This window comes from Dendrobates tinctorius, unplaced genomic scaffold (assembly GCF_039654945.1).
Source record: "Dendrobates tinctorius isolate UK_male_01 unplaced genomic scaffold, ASM3965494v1 ptg000035l, whole genome shotgun sequence".
Classification (NCBI taxonomy): domain Eukaryota; kingdom Metazoa; phylum Chordata; class Amphibia; order Anura; family Dendrobatidae; genus Dendrobates; species Dendrobates tinctorius.
Window position 1 is genome coordinate 30,957,355 of NW_027361703.1, and position 23,072 is coordinate 30,980,426.

The 23,072-nt window shown below is 44.7% G+C and overlaps 1 protein-coding gene across 2 annotated transcripts in view; it reads left to right on the forward strand.

Annotated features, from left to right (window-relative positions):
- Nucleotides 1-23,072, forward strand: part of KCND2 (potassium voltage-gated channel subfamily D member 2) — an 802,199-nt gene that overhangs the window by 580,489 nt on the left and 198,638 nt on the right. The window lies entirely within an intron of this gene.

Here is a 23,072-nt window from a genome sequence, read left to right on the forward strand (position 1 = left end):
TTGCAGTGGGTGTGTAAAACTGATTTAAATATTTCCCATTTATTTTCTGTGCTCCTATTTTTGAGGACATTGTCCCAATCAATTCGGCGAAGGTCCTCTCTAAGCTGAACTTTGCTTTCCTGAAATTCAGCATTTTCGTAACCCCCTTCCAGGGCACCTTACTGAAGGACAAGTGGAATTGTATTATATTGTGGTCACTGTTCCCTAGGTGCCCATCGACTCGTACTTCTGTTATTCTATCTGGCCTGTTGCTTAAAATTAAGTCCAGAAGGGTTGTCCCTCTAGTTGGGCCTGCACAAGTTGTGACAGATAATTATCCTTGTTCACTGACAGAAATTGGTTTCCTTTCTGAGATACGCAGGTTTCAGTTTCCCAGTCTATGTCGGGGTAGTTGAAGTCCCCCATAATAATCACCTCATTGTGATTTGCTGCTTTGTCTATTTGTTTCAATAATACATTTTCAGTGGTTTCTGTTATATTTGGTGGCTTATAACAAACCCCTATGAGGATTTTATTACTTTTCTCTCCTTGTATCTCCACCCATAGAGACTCCACCTCTTCATTTCCCTCTTGTATATCTTCTCTTAGTGTGGGCTTTAAAGTGGACTTTATATATAGACAGACTCCACCCCCTTTCCTTTTTTTACGATCCCTCCTAAACAAATCATATCCTTGCAAGTTAGCCGCCCAGTCATAGCTGTCGTCTAACCTTGTCTGTTATTCCTACTATGTCGTATTTTCCTCATACATTACCAACTCCAGATCTTCAATCTTATTGGTCAGGCTTCTTGCGTTGGTCAGCATGAAGGAAAGAAGTTTTGCTTCATTTTTCTTAGCTTCCTTCTGAGTACCCTGTCTTGGGTCCTCTTTACCACATCTAGTATCCTTGATTAGTTTGTCCTTCTGCTGCATGTTCTTGTCTGCTGTTTTTCCTCCCATCCCCTCTTCTTCTAGTTTAAAGCCCTCCTGATGAGTGTGGCAAGTCTTCTGGCGAATGTGTGTTTCCCAGGTTTTATGAGCTGTATCCCAGCGCTTTCGAGAAGTCCATCGTAGAGGTAATTCACGCCATGGTCCAAGAATCCAAATCCTTGCTGCTAGCACCACCGTCGTAGCCAGTTGTTCACCTCTAATATCCTATTCCATCTTCTGATGCCATGGCCATCGACTGGGAGGATTGATGATAAAACAACCTGTATGTTCCGTTCCTTTATTTTCTTCCCCAGAATTTCAAAGTCTTCGCAGATAGTTGGTAGGTCATTTCTTGCCGTGTCATTTGTGCCTACATGTATCAGTAGGAATGGGTAGTCGTCCTTGGATTTGAGGATAGTTGGTGTCCTGTTGGCCACATCCTTGATTTTTGCTCCTGTGAGGCAGCATACTTCTCGTGCGGTTATGTCCAGCCTGCAGATAGTTGCCTCCGTGCCTCTTAGTAGTGAGTCGCACACAACTACCACTCTTCTTTTCTTTCCGGACGCACTGCTTGTTGCTCGTGAGTGATTTTGAGTGTCATTTGTTTCCGCTTTTGTTGACAGAGTAACTTTTGTTGATAGTGTGTCTTCTCTTGTAGATACGGTATCATCCTGAGCTGTGCCATTTTCTCCAGCATGAGGGCTTCATATTGGTTGCTAAGCTGTGTGGGTGGTGATGACCACTTGAGCCGTTTGCTTCTTTTCGTCACATGGCTCCACTTTTCAGCCTCTGTATGTGCTCTGAAGCTTTTCTCACTTTCCAAATCCTGAATGGTTGCTTCTGCTTCATCCAAGAAGTCCTCATGTTCTTTTATTACCTTCAATGTTGCTATTCTTTCTTCCAGTCCCTGCACCTTTTCCTCTAAGAGAGCAACAAGTTTGCACTTCTGACAGGTAAAGTTGAGTTTTTGGGCTGGAAGATCCGTAAACATGTAGCATGTGTTGCAGGTGACCATGTGAAATTTCTTCTCTTCCATATTGCTGATGCAGGCTATGATGGGTGGAAACTCCACTCCCACTCCAATCCCTAGTTTTGCGATGTCCTCAAATAGCGAGACCCGGCAAGTCCCAGCGATCGATCAGCTTAAGGCGACTCTTCTCCTTTTCCCAGAATGCACCGGAAATATGCAGATGAGCTTCCTGCTTCTCCAATCCCTGGTTTTGCGATGTCCTCAAACGGCAAGACTCGGCAAGTTCCAGCGATCGATCAGCTTAAGGCGACTCTTCTCCTCTTCCCAGAATGCACCGGAAATATGCAGATGAGCTTCCTGCTTCTCCAATCCAATCCAATCAACAATTCTGTAAATATGAGTGGGCCAGAATTCCTCCAGAGCGTTGTAAAAGACTCATTGCAAATGCTTTATTGCAGTTGTTGCTACTAAGGGTGGCCCAACCAGTTATTAGTTTTAGGGGGCAATCACTTTTGAACACACGGGGTCCTGCAGGTTTTGTCTTCTTTTTCCCTTAATAATAAAGACCTTTATTTAAAACTACATTTTGTGCTTACTTGTGTTATCTTTGTCTAATATTTTAATTTGTTTGGTGATCCGAAACATTTACGTGTGATGAACATACAAAAGAATAGAAAATCAGTAATGGGCAAACACTTTTTCACACAACTGTAAGATCAGTCTCTACTTGCCGTTCATTATTATTTTAATGTTTACAGAAGTTGTTTATGTTTATAAAGGAAGTACCATATTTTTTGGACTATAAGGCCTCTTTCACACATCAGGTTTTCTGCTTCAGGCGCGATCCGGCGCTTTTGACTAAAACCGGATCCGTCGAAATGCAATGCCGGATCCGGTTTTCCCCCCATTGACTTGCATTAGAGCCGGATCGAGCCGGATGGCCATGCGTTTCATCCGATTTTCGCCGGATCCGGCAATGTGACGCGATCTGGCGTCTGGAAAAAACGGTGACTGTAACGTTTTTTGTATCCGTCGAAAAAGCCGGACACGCCGGATCCGGCGTGTCCGGCTTTTTCATACAATGAAAGCCTATGAGCGCCGCAATGCGCCGGATCCGTTTTTTTTGGTCTGAGCATGCTCAGTAGCTCTGCCCACAGGACATATATAAAAGCAAGACAATGGGACCCTCAGCCACACCCAACATGCCACCCAAGCCAAGAACCAGGAGCAGGAGAAGGCAGCAGACATCTGCAGCAGCAGCACCATCAGCACCACCCCAAATGGAGCAGCATACTGAACAACGGGAGGGGAGTCCAGCAGCAGATGAGAGACGGTAATTATCAAATCCCCCATTCCTCCAAACTAGGGCTATGGAATATCAAGATATTCATTGGCCCTTTGTTTCTCTTTATTCAACAGCCGCCCAATAGATGCAGCAGCAGCAATGGCAGCAGCAGAAACACCACCCACAGCCATGGAGTCTGGCCATGAGGAAGACAGCACATCATCTGGGAGCCCTCCCTCGCATCGTCAGCGTTTGACGGTAAGTTTTTATTTCCAAAATCCATCATCTCTGTAATATATGTGTATTCATTGCCTTTTATTTCAAAACAGGAATCACAAGATGAAGAGGAGCTCCCAGAAGAAGAAGGAAGGGGTGGACAGACACTTGGAGTGGGCTCACAATTGGTAAGTTTTTTGCATCAAACGCAGAAACACAACATCACACTACACACAACACATAGAAAACAATGTTCTGCAGACCACACACAGCAAACAAATGCCTACATCCAAAGACATAACATTTTTTGTTTTCTTCTCTAGTCTTCCCAATCTGGTGCTCGGCCAAGAGGTCCTCGAAGTGCCTCCCAGGGTCGTCGGCGACAGCAACGCGGCGGTCACCAGCGTGTAAGTATAAATATTTTTGCTTTTTTTTTTTTGCACTTTTTATTTCATTTCTTTTGTGGAGGCTAATTATGTTATTTTTGTCTTTTTCTTTAACAGCCTTCACAGCGTGCTCCCGACTCTGACGGTGAGGATGGAGGGATTGATGTGGAGCGCCTCATCGATCTCATCAGAGAAAGGGAGCCGCTCTGGAATATGGCTGACCGCCGCCACGCTGACCTTATCGTTACCCGACGACTCTGGGAGGAAATCTGTTCGCTCCTTGTGAACCGCTGGGAGGACCTCGAAGCTCGGGCCCAGATTAAAGAGCGTAAGTATATACAGTACCGGTTGCTTGATTTAAACCTGTGTTTCCCAAACTCCAGTCCTCGTGGTCCCCACGGATCATGTGTTCAGGATTTCTATTTACTTTGGAAATCCTGAAAACATGACCCCTGGGGACCATGAGGACTGGAGTTTGGGAAACACTGATGTTGTATACTAACCACTTTGTCCTTTCTCGTTTCAGGGGAGAGAATTGTGAAGCGGTGGCGGTCTGTGAGGGATCGTTTCAAGAAGGAGTTCAATAAAGAGATGCGGGCCCCGAGTGGATCTGGAGGACGCAGGAGCAAGTACAAGTACGCACGAGCCCTGTCGTTCCTCCGGGAGACAATGCTCACCAGAAGGTAAATATTACACACCACATGCGACAAAAAAATGTTTAGATGTAACTTTTTTTTTCAGCCAGGGCCATACCATGTCACTATTTTAATTGTTTTTTTTTTCTCTTTATTCCACAGCACGGTGAGCAGCACTCGGGAGCCTGCACGATTGGACCCTTCTGAGGCGATCCCTGAGGAGACCGGCACCGAGGGAGACTTCGACCGCCCCGGTACATCTGCACCTTCCCAGCCTTCCCACACATTCGACCCATCAGTCCCATCCACCAGCACAGGAGCATCGTGGCCGCCTACATTACATGAAGCTGCTGGTGAGGAGATCGCTTTCCCTTTACCCCACCCTTCTGCCCCTGCCACCTCTAGTACACCTGCGGGTACTGGGCGGCAGCGGCAGAGGGGTCAGGAAAAGACTTATGCGCCAGAGTTCTTGCATCTGAATGCATCTTTCCAGAACTGTCTAAAAGTCTTGTCAGAGCAAATCTCCACAGGCTATCAGCAGATCAACTCCAGCATTCTGGAGGTGAAGACACTTCTGCAAACCATGCATTCAGAAGCAAGATCTTCGCCAAACCACACCTTTTTCAGGTCTGTTGTGGAGCGCATGGAAACGCTCTCTCCTGCCCAGCAGATGCATGTAATGCATTCATGCCACGCTGCTCTCCAGCAAGTTACCTCCCAACCTCCTCCTCCCACCACAGTAGTTCCTCCACCTGCACCCCCTCCAGCCACTTTCCATCCTCCCCCTCCTATTACATCTACACCCCCTCCAGCCACTTTCCATCCTCCCCCTCCTATTACATCTACACCCCCTCCAGCCACTTTCCATCCTCCCCCTCCTATTACATACCATCCACCTCCCCAGCACCATCCACCTCCCCAGCACCATCCACCTCCCCAGCACCATCAACCTCCACAGCACCAGCAACCTCCCCAGTACCAGCAACCTCCCCAGTACCAGCAACCTCCCCAGTACCAGCAACCTCCCCAGTACCTGCAAACTCCCCAGTACCAGCAACCTCCTCAGTACCAGACATCTCCCCACTTCCAGCAACCTGCCCCGTACCAGACATCTCCCCACTTCCAGCAACCTGCCCCGTACCAGACATCTCCCCACTTCCAGCAACCTGCCCCGTACCAGACATCTCCCCACTTCCAGCAACCTGCCCCGTACCAAACTCCTTCCCCATACAACTTGCCATCAACATCATCTGCTCCTACAGTCCCTGCCCAACCCTCCACTCCACCACCCACCACCTCTTCTGCTTCCCACATGTCCACCCATTCTGTAGTTTTTTCCACACCTTCACCTCTAACTGTTCCTTCCCCACCACGATCCCAGTCCTCTCTCCACACTCCCAGTGTCGAAGTGTCCCGCAGCCCCTACAGCAGTATTTCCACCACACACTACACAGATTTATAATGTGTGTATTTAAATAAAAATGACCAGTTTTATGGTTTCAGTTTTATAGTTTCAAAGCTTTATTAAACAAGTTTATTAAAATTTTAAAAAAGTTTACTAAAAAAAACATTTTTCAATAAAAGTTAAATTATTTTACACTGGTTGTCTGTCATTTCTTTCTGCGGCGAAAAAGGTTAAATACAGGGTATTTAAAAGGTGAAATGGTATTCAAAACTAGGTATATAACGGTGGGTAAATTTTAGCTTTTTGCCACAGTTGTGTTCCTGGTTGTGTTTGAAGCAAAGTATTTCACCTAAAAAGTTGTGTTTATTGTTGGTGATTTCCTAACAATGTACACAACTTTTGTTAAAAGGTGAAATACTTTGCATAAAACACAACCAGGTACACACCTGTGGCCTAAAGCTAAAAATAGAGACCATGACAAGATAGCCAACTTTGGTTGGCAAAGGTATATACTGTTGGTACAGAAGGTACACAAGTTTGGTTGGGCACAAATCTTTCACACTCTGTCATCCTGCCAGTGTACTCTGCCTTGAGGTGACATAAAGTATAGTGCAAAATTGTCCCTCATTACTGAAACCGTCACAGAACTTCTAGTGGTAATGTCATGGTAATCTTGCAAGGTGGTTTCTTCAGAGGTGTCCTCAATGGAAATGGGTTCCTTGCAGATAACAAAATTGTGGAGTACCACGCACGCTTTGATCACCTCATCCACAGTTTCTGTCTTGAGGTTGATCGCAGTCAATAGGACCCGCCATTTGGCTGTCAGAATACCAAAGGTACATTCAACCATTCTTCTTGCTCTTGTGAGGCGGTAATTAAAAATGCGTTTTGGTCTTGTCAATCCTCTGCTAGAGTACGGTTTCAAAAGGTGTTCTGACAGCTGGAAGGCTTCATCCCCTACACAGACAAATGGCATAGGTGGACCAGATGTTTGCGGCAGCGGTCTAGGTGGTGGGAACTGGAAGGTGTTTCCATACAGTTTATGCCCCATGGCAGACAGTTTGAAAACTTGAGAGTCATTGGAGCGGCCATAGGCCCCAATATCAACCGCAATAAATTTGTATTCCGCGTCAGCGATGGCCATGAGGACAATAGAAAAATATTTCTTGTAATTGAAATATTCCGATCCCGATCCAGCTGGCTTTACAATGCGGATATGTTTCCCGTCCACAGCGCCCAAGCAGTTGGGAAACTGACATATCTGTTGAAACTTGTCAGCAATTTCAATCCACCTCTCTGTTGTGGGCTCTGGTAAAAACTCTTCAGCTAAGGAGTCCCACAGTGCACGGCATGTGTACTTCACTATTCCAGATATGGTGGAAATCCCGAGTCTGTACTGGAAATGCAGTGACGAAAGGGATTCTCCAGTTGCAAGAAATCTGTGGGGAATTAAAAAACAATAAATTAGTTTTAAATCACAGCATTACATACCAAAACTGACCTATAACACTTGGAGATACAAACTACCACCAACAAGATTGCAGTGAAAGTGTGCTCTGATGCGATCACATCCAATACATGTGGCTTACCTTAAAGTCACCATCAGACGCTCTGTGGGTGAAACAGAGAAGCGGCAATAGGTGTCCGCTTTTCTTATGAGGTGTGCAATGCGCTCCACCAAGTAATCAAAATTCTCCATTTTCATCCTAACATATCCAAAAAATTTATCCGGGTTTCGTCAAAGGTCCATGCAGAGTGTAGAATAGACCCCACACGTCATTCTCTTGGCTGTGATGGGGTGGATCCACAAACGTCGTCTACGATGCCTGATGCGCTGCTGTCTCGCTCTCTCCTTCTCCAGAACAATCACCCTCAAACGATTCGCCTCCGCTATAAAATCTGCCAAATTCTTCAAAATATTTCCAATGACAACATCCATCTTCGCCAATAACTTGCTCTTCTCTCCAACCTGCACTTTCTCCTCTACAACCTGTCAAAGAAGGGCTGTAGGAACATGCTATATATAGTTTTCCAGTAGCCAATCCCGTTCGGAAGGCCACAAGGGTCAATTTTAAAAACCGGATCCGGCGTAATCCGTCGAAAAACGGATAGAAAAACGGATGAACCGGATGAGACGGATCCGGTTTTGTCTGTCAAGAAAAAGACGGATCCGGCAGAAAACCGGATCCGTCACATCCGGTTTTACTAAACATTTGCCGGATCCGGCGTTCCGGCACGACGCCGGATCGTGCCTGACGCCGAAAACCTGAAGTGTGAAAGTAGCCTAAGATGCACTTCTTATCCTCCAAAAATGTGAAGGAAAATGGGGGGTGCGTCTTATAGTCCAGATGTGCCTGAGGTATATGTCTTATAATTAGAGATCAGCAGATCAGGCAAAGTTTCTCCTGCTTGCACAGTTTTTCCCAGGAAATTCGATAAGCGGTGAAGTTATTATTTGAGAATAATAATGCTCTGGCGTCTTTTCCGTGGCCAATGGCGAACAAAACATATGACGAGGACTTAACGGTTAGCAGTGAGGAGCAAAGGGGCTAAAAAGGTGAACTGTGAGATGAATACAAGGGTGAAGGATGGCATTTTGCTGAATCTGTGTGGAAGCGAGTTACAAAAAATCTGCATTTTGGCGAATTTGGGTTTTTTGTGAAATTCAGTAAGAATTCAATGCCACTCAAATGTATTCCCTATTCTCTACTTATCCTATGGGCACCTCCACTCCAAGCATTACCTGTATTTATAGCTATTACCTGATACAAATAATATTTTATCGCTATTATTTAGTTCTAGCTATGTCAGGTATACTTTTAAAAAATTTTATATCATAAAATCTAGACAAAAAAGGTGCATCAAGGAAGATTTATAACCGATCATAATCATATTGTTTTTTACTTTTTCAAAGTCACTTTGGAAAAATGAATGCTTGAATCTGCCATGGGCAAAGGCTTCTCTTTTCTTTGCTTCAGGTTAGATAAATCTTCCCCAGTATATTTGAGCTTACCTAGGAAATTACGCAGATAAAAAATACCCATCAACTTCATGTCATCATCTTCTGGCTGCAGAGGAGCCAATAAGATCAGGTTAATTGAGTAACCCAAGTGCGGCATATTTTTTGCCAACATTATGCACAATGGGGCATATTTATCAAACCTGTCTATTTCTTAGACACAGCAAACTTAAACTAGAAAATCTTAAAATGCAGCAAATTTATCACAGTGGTTCATGCGGTTTGATAAATTGGTCTAAAACTAAGGTTCTGTAGCCTAAGATTAACCCCATTTATTAGTTGGTCTAATTTGTGCCGAAAAAATTTGCCACTGTTTTGGTGCATTTTTGTGGCTCATTGCCATGCCACTTTTCAGCAAGACCAACTTCTTAATTCAGACAAGTCAGCAAAAGTGTCTACAGCACCTCATAAATCTGGTGCAAATAATGAAAGACGGGGTTTTGGTGCAATTATGCAAGAATTCTGGTGCATTTAGGTTGATAATTATGCACCAATGATGATGGTTTGGGTTCTTTTTGAATAAAAATTAGGAAATTGAACTAAAATTTGTCAACTACAGAAAAGGGGAAGCACACTGGTGTTCAAACAAATCAGGTAGATTGAAGCTTCTGGCAGTAAGGCGGAATCTGTGCAAATTCCTGTCTAGAATGAATATGTGCTATAAGCTGTAAATACTGTACTGCCACGCTGCAAGAATAAAATAGGTAGTGTAACGAGGTGGCAAACTGATAACTGCTAGAGTATAAACAAGAAAACTTTACTTACTCCTTAGTTGGTGAGTGTCGTATGTGTGTGACACCCCAGAGTCCGGTTGTCACAGTGACATTGCCTCCCTCTAAGAGGTGAAGTCATGCTTGGATGCAGAAAGGGGACCCCCATGCCAAGTAACATAGATTAAATCACAATTCCTGCTGCAGGTCAGAAAAGGTAGCTGACTTATAAATTCTGGTCAGCAGAGGGGGTTGGTGAGTCAGCTAGAAGTGAGCTGAAGGAGTTGTCATGGAAACAAGAGCAGCTGTGAGGAAAATGACAAGACAGTTAAATGTGAGGTAAAAAGATCTTTCTGGAAGATCCAGTCAGTTCAAGAGAGGAAGCTGATCTGTGAAGAGGGAAAAGGACAAGAGCAGAGACAGAGAGGCTTTGGGGAAGCTAAAACTGCGTATAGCAGACCCCAGAGTGAAGCGCTAATAGAGAGAAAAGGGACGCAAGTCATTGGTGGTCAGGAGCTGTATGTCCTGATCGCTGAATCTGAAAGTACAGGGGACTGTAAGTTCCTGTGCGACATTGAACACCTGAGGGCACGGCAGTGGATAAGGAGCCCGGGGCTAACGGAGAAAAGGACGGTACCCGTGGAATAGGCTCACGCTGACAGCCGTACAGGTTAGAGAAATCATCACGCAATAGAGGGTCTCAGCTTAGTTACAAACAGCAGAGACCCACACAAAAAGCGCACAAGGAAGGTCCTAAACCCCCACCTGCAAGGTGGACCCCCTGAATGCCTCCAGGCGAGCCAAACTCAAGCCATCACCTGTATGTGGTACTCCGGATTGCAACCAATTGCCACTAAAAGGTAAAGAAACTGCACCTCTCTGTGCCCTTCTCTCATTTCTCTGCACCCCAACGTTCACAGCCATCTTAACTATTAATCAAACATCTTTGCCCTGGGACTATTGCTCTACCTGTGGAGAGCTATTTTCACCTCAGCTGCGACACACTAACAGTCTCAGGGGAATAACACCGCAGCGCTGGTCACCTCTGACCAGAATACCACAGGTGGCGTCACGTATTTAATCATCTATAAACTTTATCTTCATTTTTACCACCCTTCGACATCACAACAACTTTTCCCCCTATCCTATATATTATTTAATGAACGCCCCAGGGCCACGGACCAGGTCACTGCGCCGTGACACCGTCCCCCATTGAAGTCGACAGGCCCGGCACCGTGTACCCCACGGCCCTGTGCCGCACGCTGAGCGCCGAGGGCGCTCCATGTGTCCCTAGGCTTTGGTACTGTGGCAAGCTCCTTGTGGTGAGCAGAGAGCCTTGAGAGTGTCCTCCCATTGCTAAGGGTCCCCTCGTGTATGCGCAGATGCAGGTAGGCGGTACGCTCCGGCTGGAAGCATCACCTTAGCAGTAGCGAGATTAGAAAGGGGCATCTAGTAAGGGTGATGTTACCTAGCGCTCAATGACGGGTGCATGGTGGGGCCAAGAATATGACGCGTTTCGAAGGACACAGTCCTTCTTCATCAGGGACCAACTAAAATATGTGCTGTTGTTGGATATAATAAATATTTTCCGCATGGGTTACTGATAAGTTCTTTAAAAAAATATTCAACAATAGAGATAAAGAATGTATCAGGAAAACAAGTCCAAGAAATAATATGAGGCACAGAGTAAGGGCCCTCTCACACTGGCAAATAACACAGCTTACTGCTCTCCGATGCTTTATGGTATGGGGCACTGCAGATCTGCGATTGTTTTCTCATGCCAATTCAGGGTGAAAGAAACAGTTCCAGAATCCTCTGAGTAGCTCCGATATTCGGCTCACATGCTCCCATACAAGCCTATGGGTGCGTTTGAAATATCGGTCTCAGATGTCATTCAAGTGCAGTCTGATGTACGCGCACAGAGACAATGGAGAAGATGGAGAAATTAATTTCTCCATCTTCTCCACTCCTGTACTGCGACTCTCTCATGCTAGACAATACGATCACACTCAGAGGACACTCGGCTCAAACCGACAATGTTTGAGCCGAGTGTTAATAGCTTAATCGGCCTGATTCTCCCGAGTGAGAGAACCTAAGCTTATGTGATCGAGGTCTAATTATCCAAAACATATTAGCTAATCCTTTCTTCTCAGCGTGCCTATATTTTCTGTGTGAGCAAGGTAAACTGGCAATAACTGAACAATAACCAGCATAAAGGCATTTCCATATCGTAGAGTATGTAAATAGATACATAATTCTTTGTTGCTGCAGTGTTGGCATCAGCATTTTGGTTGATAAAAAAAAATCTGCGTACAGTGTTAAGAGGAGAAATAAATACTTACTGCTTAATTGCTTGTCTTTCTATTTTGTCAGCAGATTTGCTGACATTGCAGTTTATTTGAACTTTTTTTGTCTATCCCTCCCAACTGTGAGAATTAATAAATATGAAATACAAAATAAAGTTCAGACTTTAAAAGTTATCCATTGGAGACCTGCCCTGCTCTGTAATGAACAGCTATTCTATGAAAGGCTATTCATCGAGTTGCACATTTATCTTATACTTTTCATAGATGGATTAGAATGGAATATGTCTGTTGCTGATCTACACAGTATTGGCCTTCGTGTCACACCATAACAGATATTACAAGTATTTCTTTATTACAAAATGTGGAAAACACAAAGCCTACTCTCCATGGCCTATCAATTTATGTCATGTCTCTTATATAGTGACAAAAACTGTACAGAGTTTGTCATCATTCACATTAGTCTTTATCCCCAAAGTCTGCTAATTTCTAAAATGCATATGGAAATACTAGGGCTGATTTGATATGGAGCCTATTTGCTTATCAATATGGCTCGGATTCATGAAGGTGTTTTCTCCAGTTTTCAATATCTTGAAATGTCGCAAATTATTTGTGCAACTCAAACTTGCGCAAAAACTTAGCAACTTATGCACTTGCCGAGAAAATGAAGATTATTCCTCCCAGGAGCCGTCAGAATGTCTGTATAACTGAAAACTAGTGGCTATTAGCCAGAGTGTCGAGAGCATGCTTATAGCCGCCATCAACACTGCTGTGAGTGGTGACTGTATCCACACTGACACACCTAACTGAAAGCCATAACTGAAAGCCGGCGGCAATCTCAATATGGTGTCCAGGAACCTTCCTATTGCTATTTACCTGCAGCTTAAGCCTATATCTGCAAGTAAATAGCATTATGCGACGTGACAGATTCCCATAATGATTGCCACACACATTACATAGAAGTTGGTAAATGGTTGAATAACAATTAGACAAAAATTTTAAACACAGCTGACATCTTTTCACATGATTGCAGTCTATTTTGGTATTAATGGGACTTCCAGAGATACCTTAGTATAGCGCTCAGCTATATCCGGAATTTTCATAGACAATAAATAGTATTATAATGCACATGCATGGACATTAGTCCATTCTAACAGGGAACTTCAAAGCTATTTTCAAAATTTGTAGGGGTCCAAACAGGTGGAACCTTCCAGCGATATCGATACTGTGAAGTTGGGATAACCCTTTTAAAGGCCCAGGTCTTTCAGATCTTTAGAGTGTACCTGTCAGCAGGATTTTGCAAAGTAAATACAGGCATTGTCAGGTTGGCAATGTTAAACTGATTAAAATTATACCTGGTGTGAAGAAATCCACGCTGTAGTGTAATCAGTGAAAGAAGGTTTTAGTTAATGAGATGCCCATACTACGGGGCAGGTTTGTAGGCAGAGTCTTATCTTCCTGCTCTAAGCCTGAGAAACCAAGGAAAGACCTGTCCATAGGCTGCCCTGAAGCACAATCATGTTCCTTATCATAGAGACAGAGAGAGAGACTGTTTGTGCTTCGGGGCGGCCTGTGGACGCATCTTTCCTTGGTTTCTCTGGACTAGAGCAGGAAGATAAGACTCTGCCTACAGTCCCGTAATGGAGCACAGGCATATCATTACCTGAAAATGTCTAACACTGATTAAACAAGAACTACAACATGGATTTCCTCACCCCAGGTACCTTTTTAATCAGTTTAACACTGCCAACCTGACAATGCCTGCTTACACAAAACCACAAGATGGAATTCTTCACCTCAGTTATCATTTTAATCAGTTTAACTCTGCCAACCTGACAGTGTCTGTAGTTTACTTAGAAAACTCCTGCTGACAGGTTCACTTTAAGCCTTTATAATGTACTTAGTAACACTGTGATTCTACACTATCACTTTAAATGGAAATAATAGTCTCTAATTGGGATTGAGGTGATGTTGCAGAATACATGTGCATTGCACATGATCAGTCACTCAGTCTGTGCAGTTGGATGATCAGCAAATCTGTGTACCCAGGTTATTTGGCTTGCTTTTGACCTTTATACTGCTTAGCCCTTGATGTCCACCTGATTGATTACTGTGTATTACCGAGCTTCATCACTAACAATGTTTTGTTCATAGCTTTAAACTACAAGTTGATGACTACTCCAGGAATTGTGGCATGGGGATAAGTACAAATTTCTGTACAGGGATTAAATGGAAACTACATTGGGTCCTCTGCTTGGTTTCAAGGGGTTTTCTGGGCAAAATATAGGGTTCTACAGTGCAGTTATCTTCCTACAAATTCAAAGATCCTGACAGTTTGCAAGAATTTTGAAAATCCTTTAAACCAAGTGACTGTGGTTTTCCTCACCTTGCTGCTAATATGTTTCAGAGCTGTCTTCAAACTTGCTATTTTTTTTGTGTTTCATTTTGAGTTGCAAAAATGCCATGCTTTTTAGACTAATTTACAAGCTTTTTTTGAGACACTCGTGTTTTTTTCATGTAGTAGTTACACATTCCCAATATACTTTTTCTTAGTGTTTCTCTTTAAAAGAACATCATTCATTTATTCTTTAGGCAGAGGGTTTTACTGTCAATTTACATAAAATATTTTAAGCCCTAAACAATATGTGAATACTCCTCACACTGAAGTTTAGTTAGTTGTTTTACTGAAGAGAATACATTCTAGCATCATTAATTATTCAAGGCTTAAGTTCTGCTTTTCCTTACTCTTCAGGAGAATGCACAATAGAAAGTGATACAGTACCTATGTCAGCATATGTAGATGAAAGCATAACACCGTACTTTTATTGAAAATAACTTAGACAACAATGGCTGACACAACATTAAATCTACTGTAACATTGGAATAATGCATTGCCTTCATAGTCAAGTTTATTTGTGTTTGGTTCAAATTCTAACTTCTAAAAGGTCTGACATCCTGTTTCTATATACCCAAAGAACTAGAAAGTCTTAAAATCAATTTACAAGACAAAGTAACTGTACAGAAAAATGTATGTCTCAAGTGTTTTGTTTCCTTATTACATTGCAGTTTGGAGTGATAATTTCCATTTTTAACTGTTGTATTGAAAAGTATTTTCTTTACTATTTGATTTATGAAGGACCAGCTTAAAATCTATAGACAACTTTGACATGAAAAAATCATTTATTAATTTATTGGTCATTGTCTTGAGTTAAAAAAGTAGTAAGTTCCACGCTGAAATTTTCATTAATTTTTTTGTCTTTTTATTATTCAGTTAGTTTGACTTGCCCTTAGTTTCTGATGTTTCTTTCCTTTAATACTTAATGGCTGTAAGAGGATACTGCTGCTATGACTAGCCTCTTCGTATAGTAGAATAACAATTATTTTTTGCTGTTTTCCTTCTTTCATAAAGTGTTAAAGTATTGAATCAGCCCACTGCAGTTTACTAATCTATACAACATAGGATGAAAATGCAGGTTAATTGAACAATCGAACAATGAAGGATCACCTCCACGCACCTTCCCCAATCCTGTGGATGAATGTCCTGAATAGGAGCTTTGGGTATAAAATCTCTGGCCCCCTATGCAGAGGGTCCCTTCAGGAGCAGCCCAAGGAACCTTGGCTTCATCTGATGGAATACAGGTCTACTCCCTGCCCATCACTAAACCAACAAAGACATTTGGAGGACCCCAGGTTAGGATTGTACTATTTGTTGTCATCTGGAGCTGGTTACATGTACTACACGTCTGGATGTGAGGAACTATCTTAAAGACTGTTGTTGCTAGATGTAGTGGGGATACACGTGCTACGGTCGTGATATCCTTCGTCTGGAGGAACATAGGCTGTGAATGCAGATTATACCAGCAGGAGATACCAAAAGCTGTGGGCCAACTAGAAATTGAGAGACAGTGGTCATCAACTGGTATGGGGCAGTGGAACTGCCGATCCTGGGTTGGAAACTTGTGGACTGAGGGTATTGTATTGTGGTCATCTATCTGGAGTCGCTGTATGACCGTGGATCTAGGGAATTAAAATAGTTACATTGTTAACCTGCCTTGGTGATTATTGCAACCCACAACCTCAGATCTTCACAGGAATTTATATAAATGAAATGCTCACCTCACAGAAAAGGAGACAACGTCCTTGCTTGCACTTGGTGCAAGAACCGAAAGCAAAACTGACAGAAATGAACAAGAGTATAAGTATGAATGCATGCCAACTTATACTCCAGTACATTTCTTTCAGTTTTACTTCAGATTCTACAATAGCAAATGAAAGAAATATTGTTAACCCTTTAAGGACTGGGCAATATTTTTTGTCTTTGCGCTTTTGTTTTTTCTTCCCCTTATTCCAGTATACCATAACTGTTTAAATTTTCAGCGACATAGCCATGCGAGAGCTTGCATTTCGTGGGACAAGTTGTACATTTGAATGACATCATTCATTTTATCATGTGATGTACTTGAAAGTGGTAAAAAAAAAGATAAGTGTGGTGAAATAGCAAAAAAATCCACAATTTTTTTTTCTTTTTATTATTATTCATAGCATTCATTTTATGGTGAAAAATAACATGATGATATGATTATCCAGATCAATAAGATTATGAAGATACCAAGCAAGGCAAACATGCATAGTTTTTGTTCTATTTGGTGAAAAAAAAATCTGAAATTGTAAAAAAAAAGTAAAATAAAATAAAATTTGCTCATGATACCATATTCTGTGAGCCATAACGTTTTCAATTTTTGAGACATGGAGCTAGGGTGAGGACTTGTTTTTTGCTCCCCGAGCCGATGTTTTTAGTTATATGATTTTGAGATAGATACAATGTTTTGATCTCCTATTTTCACTTTTTTTGTGTAGTTGCGATGGTCAAAAAACTGCAGTTCTTGCATTTTGTTTTTTTTTCACTACGCTGTTTGCCAATCAGATTATATTTATTTTATATTTTGATAGATCGGGTTTTTACGAATTCAGCAATACAAAATATGCATATTTGTTTTTTATGTTTCTTAATTTTTAATGGGGGAAAAGAGGGGTGATTTAAATGTTTATATTTTGGTTTTTTTTCATATTTTTGGAAAAGTTTTTTTACTTTTCACAGCACCTGTTTGACCACTTAGGGACTTGATCCTGCAATTGTCTGATTGCTGGAACTATTGTTACGCGGGGCTTAGGTCAAAGGAGGCTGACATACCCGGGGCCCCTGCGGAGTCCCTCCAACTAGGGAAAACCCTGTCTGACCCTCAACCCAGGGTTTTTGCTAATGGTGCAAATGCCTGAGCCTCCAACCTTTCCTTATCTCCTGCTCAGCACTAAGCTGAACCCTCCACCCTCCACCCAGTGAGTCGTCAAACCACCAAAGCCCACACAGTAATGACAGACAGGGAGAACTTAAACCGCACCGCGCCGCATACACACAGGACAATACCGTAATGTGAACAGGGCAAAACAAAACCCAAATATAGGAAGGCGAAAAGGTAACAACGGATCATACGCCACCAGATACGAATTTCTCTCTCCAACTCCTCCTCTCCAGACCGGAATCACTTGGCATAAAACACAAGCTATAATCAGCGACGCCCATAGGCCAGCATGACTATTTAAAGACCGTGGGCGTGACCAAACATCCCACCTGATTTCCAGCTAGATTAACCCCCGATAACCTGAGTAAAATCAAGCCGGCGCCACTGAGGCTATAGTGGACGGAGATGGAACTACCGCTGCCTGCCGGACGCTGTGGTGTGAATAGCGTCCGACATGACAGTACCCCGTCTTCTACGAGGGACCCCAGGGCCCTCAAGACTCATAGGACCCGGCTTGTCCGGATGACTGCGGTGAAACGAACTGACCAGCCGATCCGCATGTATGTCCGAGGCTGGTATCCAAGACCTCTCCTCCGGACCATACCCCCGCCAGTGTACCAAATACTGAAGAGTACGGCGCAGTACTCGAGAGTCCACCACCTTGGAGACTTCAAACTCTAAATCGCCATCCACCATGACTGGAGGTGGCTTCGGCGTCGTGTCCACAGAGCCTACCACCTTTTTCAATAAAGCCCTGTGAAACACGTTGTGTATCTTGTATACCGCAGGAAGTTCCAACCGATAAGCAACCGGGTTAATGATGGCAGCAATCTTAAAAGGGCCAATAAACCTTGGACCCAATTTCAATGATGGAATTTTGAGTTTTATGTTTTTAGTAGCTAACCACACCCAATCACCCACACACAGGTCCAGACCTGGCACGCGTCTAGTGTCAGCCACACGTTTGTACCTTGCACTCATGCTCAGCAATCACTGTTTCACACTCCGCCAGACCGATGATAGTTGAACTCCTAGCCGGTCCTCCTCCGGGACGCCCCCAGAGCCACCCTGACGCAAGGTACAAAATTGAGGCTGGTGCCCATAAACACAAAAGAACGGAGACTCTCCCGATGATTCTTGGCGGTGATTATTTAACGCGAACTCGGCCAAGGGAAGGAATGTCGACCACTCCTCTTGGTTGTCAGACACAAAACATCGCAAATACTGTTCCAGATTTTGGTTCATGCGCTCAGTTTGACCATTTGACTGTGGATGAAACGCCGACGAATGAGACAACTTGATCCCCAATCGTGAGCAAAAAGCTTTCCAAAACTTCGCCACAAACTGGGTACCCCTATCAGACACTATGTCCGACGGAACTCCGTGTAGTCTGACCACCTCCTGCACAAAAACCTGAGCCAACGTCTTCGCGTTGGGCAAGGAAGGCAACGACACAAAATGCGCCATCTTCGAAAATCGATCAACCACCACCAGGATGACCGTGTTCCCCACCGAGGCAGGCAAGTCCGTGATAAAGTCCATGGAGATTTCTGTCCATGGCCTATTAGGTACCCCCAGAGGCTGTAGAGTGCCAGCAGGACGGGATCTGGGCAACTTGGCCCTGGCGCACGTGATGCAAGCTGCCACGTACGAGACCACGTCCTGCCGGATTTTTGGCCACCAGAAGCGGCATGATACCAGCTCCAAGGTGCCCCTAACCCCTGGATGACCGGCCAGGACAGAGTCGTGGTGTTCCCCCCAACACCTTAAGACAAAGATGAAAGGGGTACGAATGACTTATTAGCGGGAAGTCCTGGCGGTACCTCCTCCTGGGCCTCGGCAATCTCCACCTCTACCTCAGTCGTGAGAGCCGAAACCACTACACCTTCCTGGAGGATGGGTACCGGATCTTCCCGAGGTTCTCCCCCCCAGAAAACACCTGGACAAGGCATTCGCCTTGGTGTTTTTAGCCCCAGGACGGTAAGTCACCAGAAAGTTAAAACGTGTAAAAAACAATGCCCAGCGAGCCTGCCTGGGAGACAGACTCTTGGCCGACTCCAGATAGAGCAGGTTTTTATGGTCGGTGATGACTGTGACCTGGTGGGCCACCCCCTCCAAGAAGTGTCGCCATTCCTCAAAAGCCAATTTGATGGCCAACAACTCCCTGTTGCCGATGTCGTAATTCCGTTCGGCAGGCGACAGCTTCTTGGAGAAGTAGGCGCATGGACGCATATTGCTCAAGGATGAGCCCTGTGACAGTACTGCCCCCACTCCCACCTCAGACGCATCGACCTCCACCGTAAAAGGTTTAGATACATCCGGTTGCACCAGAATGGGGGCTGAAGCAAAACGGTTTTTCAGAAGCTCAAATGCACGCACCGCATCCTCAGACCAGATAGCGAGAGTGGTACGTTTTTTCGTCATGTCCGTGAGCGGTTTGGCTATAGTAGAAAAATTCTTAATGAACTTCCTATAATAGTTGGCAAACCCAAGGAACCGCTGGAGCGCTTTTAGATTATCAGGCCGCTCCCATCGCAGCACCGCTTGCACCTTCGCGGCGTCTATTTTAAACCCTGCGGCGGACACAATATATCCCAAAAAAGGCAACTCCTGAACAAAAAATATGCATTTTTCAAGCTTAGCATTGAGCTTATTCTCACGGAGCAACTGTAACACCTGCCTGACATGCTCTAAATGAGTGTCCCGGTCGCTCGAATAAATGAGGATATCATCCAGGTACACAATCACAAATTTCCCCAGCACATGAGCGAATACATCATTTATGAAATGTTGGAAAACAGCAGGCGCGGTTGTCAACCCAAATGGCATAACTAGGCTTTAAAAATGACCCTCAGGGGTATTAAACGCCGTCTTCCACTCATCCCCCTGACGGACCCTTATGAGGTTATATGCCCCCCTGAGGTCAAGTTTGGAAAACCACTTCGCACCAGCCACCTGGTTGAACAAATCAGGGATCAGAGGCATCGGGTAGGGATCACGGACCGTAATCTGGTTTATCTCCCGGAAATCCAGACACGGGCCTAACCCCCCATCTTTTTTCTTAATGAAGAAAAACCCCGCTGCTACAGGTGAGGATGAAGGCCGGATGTGCCCTTTACTTAGACTCTCCGCGATGTAGTCTTTAAGAGCTTGCCTCTCCGGACCAGAAATACTAAACATCCTCGCCTTTGGCAATTTGGCCCCGGGTTTTAACCTAATCACACAGTCATAGATCCGATGTGGAGGTAGTTCTGAGCAACCCCTCTCAGAAAATACATCCGCAAAATCCAGCAATGCCTCCGGAAGGCTGGACTTCACGGCGGACACACATGTGGCCAAGCAATTTTCCTGGCAGAAACCACTCCACTGGACTATGTCCTGGGTTCTCCAGTCAATCACCGGGTTGTGCTTGGACAACCATGGGAAACCCAGGACCATTTGTGCTGGGAGATTATTGAGTACCCTACATGTAACCCACTCAGAATGTAGGACCCCAATGTGGAGTTTAACCTCAGCTACAAACTCAGTAATCTCCCCCTGTGGGAGGGGAGCGGCATTAATGGTAACCACGCGAATAGGATGAGGGAGTTTTTCAATCTTAAAACCGGCCGTGCGTGCAAACTCCTCATCCATGAGATTGGTGGTGGAACCGCTATCCACAAACACTGGTATTGGTAGCTCTCTGCCCGCAATAATAACCCTGGCAGGGAGCATGCATTGAGATACCATCATGGAGGATATGCATACGCTCAGTTGGGCCTCCTCCATACCCTCTGAGCTTACCAGTTTTCCGCTGGTGCAACTTTCTTAGGTAGCTCAGGACAAGCATTTACATAATGGTCTCTTTTACCACAGTAAAAACATGCTCCTTGCTTCCTGAACCCAGGAACGCGACGCTTAACATGTGATACCCCAGCGATTTGCATAGGTTCCGTGGGCTCACCTGCAGCAACCACACTTGCACCCCTGCTTTCCCCCAGGGGCAGCGTGTCCTGCGCCTTGACGCAAACGGCGATCAATACGAATAACCAAACTCATGGCAGACTCTAACGATGCAGGAGTCTCATACATCAGGAGGGCCTGTTTAACTCTTCCTGAAACCCCATGAATAAACTGACTCCGCAGCGCTGGGTTGTTCCACTGTGTGTCTACTGCCCAACGGTGAAATTCTGAACAATAATCTTCCGCCATACGTTCTCCCTGACAGAGGGCGCGGATTTTAGATTCCGCCAGAGCCAATCTGTTGGGATCATCATAAATGAGCCCGAGTGCTGAAAAAACATTCTCAACCGAATGAAACGTAGCAGAGTCGGCTGGTAAGGAAAACGCCCATGCTTGAGTGTCCCCACTCAGTAATGATAACACCAGACCCACCCGCTGAGCCTCATTACCTGAGGAGACAGGGCGCATGCGAAAGTATAACTTGCAGGCCTCCCGAAAGATGACAAATTTGCTGCATTCCCCAGCAAATCGTTCAGGCAGCGGAGTCTTCGGCTCTGCACCTGCACCTGCAGAAGCCACTTGCACATTAGCTACAACCAGGCCCTGCTGCTGAACTGCCCCCTTCAACTCGGTGACCTGTAAGGACAGCGCCGCCAACTGGCGGTTTATGGAAGTCATGGAATCCATGGACTACCAAAATGTTGTAGGCCGATTATAATGTTACACGGGGCTTAGGTCAAAGGAGGCTGAAATACCCGGGGCCCCTGCGGAGTCCCTCCAACTAGGGAAAACCCTGTCTGACCCTCAACCCAGGGTTTTTGCTAATGGTGCAAATGCCTGAGCCTCCAACCTTTCCTTATCTCCTGCTCAGCCCTAAGCTGAACCCTCCACCCTCCACCCAGTGAGTCGTCAAACCACCAAAGCCCACACAGTAATGACAGACAGGGAGAACTTAAACCGCACCGCGCCGCATACACACAGGACAATACCGTAATGTGAACAGGGCAAAACAAAACCCAAATATAGGAAGGTGAAAAGGTAACAACGGATCATACGCCACCAGACGCGAATTTCTCTCTCCAACACCTCCTCTCCAGACCGGAACCACTTGGCATAAAACACAAGCTATAATCGGCGACGCTCATAGGCCAGCACGACTATTTAAAGACCGTGGGCATGACCAAACATCCCACCTGATTTCCAGCTAGATTAACCCCCGATAACCTGAGTAAAATCAAGCCGGCGCCACTGAGGCTATAGTGGACGGAGATGGAACTACCGCTGCCTGCCGGACGCTGTGGTGTGAATAGCGTCCGACATGACAACTATATACAGCAATACCATAGTATTGCTGTATATTGCAAATATCACGGTCTACTATAATCGCTAGCCAGAAGCTGGCTTTGACAGGAGTACTTTCATGACAGGCACAGGGATCTTCAGCTCCTCACAGAGACGCTGATGGGTGCATACAAAAGCAACGCCCCCTGCCAGTGTGCTGTCAATGCCACTGTCACATATTGACAGTTTAGCAGCTGTGAGAGGAGCTTTGCTTCACCCCAGGCTGTTGGAGGCAGATGATGGTTGATTAAATCACTATCATCTACCAGCAAGGATGCGGGCTTGACTTGCAAACCTGCATCAGAGTCAAGGAGACGGCACATGACATACCCTGCACATCATATGTCAGTAAGGGGTTAAAACGCTTTAGGAATCTCCTCAGTTTGGAATTTGAAAAGCAAATTAAAAATAAAAATGTCAGTGCAAAAGTGTCCACAACCTTTTCCTCTTAGCAATAAGAGCCTTTTATGATGCCATTGACTGGCAATTAAGGTGACATTGCTAGCAGTGCCATCCTGTGAGTTGGAATCAGAAGAGTGTCTGCTTTTAAAGATAGGCAGATAGACATGTGTTATCCAATCAGGATATTCTCAGGATATTCTCTACCCTCACCTACTGTATCCTCACCTGTTATGATGAGTCACCAAAGGA